This window comes from Mastomys coucha, unplaced genomic scaffold (assembly GCF_008632895.1).
Source record: "Mastomys coucha isolate ucsf_1 unplaced genomic scaffold, UCSF_Mcou_1 pScaffold23, whole genome shotgun sequence".
NCBI classification, from domain to species: Eukaryota; Metazoa; Chordata; class Mammalia; order Rodentia; family Muridae; genus Mastomys; species Mastomys coucha.
In genome coordinates, this window is record NW_022196906.1 from 105,168,841 (window position 1) to 105,171,259 (window position 2,419).

Genomic DNA, 2,419 nt, shown 5'->3' on the forward strand with positions numbered 1-2,419 from the left:
GTTTGTACTGCAGAAGGATCCGTGTGTGCCGCGTCTTTCCTGCCGGCGGGAGATAGCGCGGGACAGGTTACCTGAACCCTATTGGAGATTTTGGGTTAAACTAATAGCAGGCTCCAAGTAATCCCCCAAAATAAAGTACTAGTAAGTAGGAGCTGTGTGTGCATGTGTGTGTATGGTGTGAATATGTATGTGTGGTGTGAGTATAAGTGTGTAGTATTATAAAAGAGAAACAGGGAAGCAAGTTTCAGAGTCTAGAAAGAAGCAGAAAAGATCTGCAGACTGGAGACCCAGCAGAGAGCAGGAGCGCGGTCAGAACGCTGAGCAGGGCATGACTGCATATGTCAAGTAGAACTCAGAAGAACTGGGTAGGACTTCTTAATATGGAGAACTGACTGCAGTTGAAACAAAAGCAGGTATCACACTAGACAATGTCAGTGGGCCAAAGAAATTCTCACTCAGCCTAGAGAGACAAAGAGAAGACACGAGGACAAAAGAACACTTAAATGAACTCAGAAAGAGAGCTGACCATGAATATTAAATACATGATTCATGGATGAATTTTCAACAGTAGAAATCATAAAATAAGAGTACTACCTTCAATACTCAAGAAAAACCATTATCAACTTGGAGTTTTAAGTAAAGGTGAATTGGAGAAAACAGAACTCAGCTGTTCTCTGCTGTTGCTGATATGCTTGTGGGTTTCCACTGCTGTGTGAGTTCTGTAATGATGTCGCACACAGAGGCTCACTGTCTGCACCTATGCAGTAAGCACAGCCAATCCCCGCCTTTCTACTGGAAACTCCATGTCTTTACAGGATGTTCTATATAGGTGGAAACAATTATTTTTAAAGCTGACGAACATCAAATAATCTAAACCAATGACCCCTGGAGGAGAAGGAGCAGTGGAGTCACTTCAGATGAGGCCAGAGTTTCCAAGAGCTGACTCATGGCCTTCTTTCTCCATCTCCAGCTACTGGGACGGACTCCATGTCTGCAAGCCCAGCACAGGCCCTTTTTCACAGGACTTCAAGGACTTCATTTTACCCCACCTGAAACACTCCTCTAGCCTCAGTTTCTCCTATGTGCTTTCCTCTATTCTGCAAAGACCAAAATAGACAAAATCCTTTTTTTACTTCAAAGCTAAACCACACACCTTACTTCAAAACTGAGACTGTGAGTCTTGACACAGTCTTGGCACCAACAAATAAAGCTCAGCTAAGGAGGGGTCTGCTAAATAGATCAGACATTTATTTCTGACTTTCTTCTAGGATTTAAAATTGCTTTAAGAGCTCACGGCTTAGAAAGTAATCCAAGAAATGAACAATCACAGCACATTTCATGGAAATAAAAATCAGAAGCCAACTGGCAACATGTACAGTGGACAGAAGCCCAGTCACAGGAAGATGCTGTGCATTACATGTAACATGCCAGGGTGAGAGAGGGGTGGGTGGAGGAGACAACAAAGTCCAGGCCTTCCTGTGTTGGCTCAGATGACGGTGACTGAGGCAGGACACAGCGAGGCTGGTGAGTGGCCATTTGAGAAGGTTCAGGGTTGGAGGGTCAGCACTGCTTTGCTCCTGAGCTCTACAGTCTTTTCCAAAAGTAGTCCAGGAGGCGGGTGTGGTGGCAGAGCCCTGCAATCCCAGCTCTAGAAGGCAGGAGCAAGCTGAGAACTCAGGCTAATGGGGGCTACCCTGAGCCCTAGGCCAGCCTGAGCTGACAGCGAGACCTGATTATGACCCAGATGATCATAATTTATAGTTCACTGAAATACTGAAATTGACTTATTCCCTGTCTGCCCCCGGGTATGTGGTCATTCATGCGCCACAAGACACATGTGGAAGTTAGAGGACAACTTTCAGGAGTTAGTTTTCTCGTTCTACTGTGTGGGTCCCAAGGATCAAACTCAGGTTTGTCAAGCCTTGTGGTGAGTGCTTTTACCCATGGAGCCATGCTGCAGCCTTTAGGGCTTATTCCTGACAGATGAAAACAGAAAGATCATGGCTAGATGACAGACTCAAGCAGAGCTGCCATCTGGAGCCTGCACTCGACATTAGTACCTCTAAGGTGTGGCCAGTCTCCTGAAACACCTGCCTACACCCCTGCCAGGTTCCTAGTAATGGGACTAGGATGAAGTTGGTGCCAACTATTCTCAAAAGCTATTTCTGAAGATGACAGGGACTTCTCAGCCTTCAGGGTATAAAAATAATCCATGTTTTTAACAAGTGTCTAATTAGTTACTTGTAATCAGTCTGGTGGTCTCCTAGGATAAATCTTTCTGAGGCACAGAACAGCTCACTCACAGTGTGGGCTCACACAGTGGAAATGGAGTCCAGGATCTAAACTGAGCCCGTGGCAGGATCTACCCACGCCCAGCCAAGCACATCCCGTCACGTGGCAGGATCTACCCACGCCCAGC

The 2,419-nt window shown here is 46.1% G+C and overlaps 1 protein-coding gene across 2 annotated transcripts in view; it reads right to left on the reverse strand.

Annotated features, from left to right (window-relative positions):
- Positions 1–2,419, reverse strand: part of Mlh1 (mutL homolog 1) — a 42,769-nt gene that overhangs the window by 9,107 nt on the left and 31,243 nt on the right. The gene's annotated exons all lie outside the window — the stretch shown is intronic.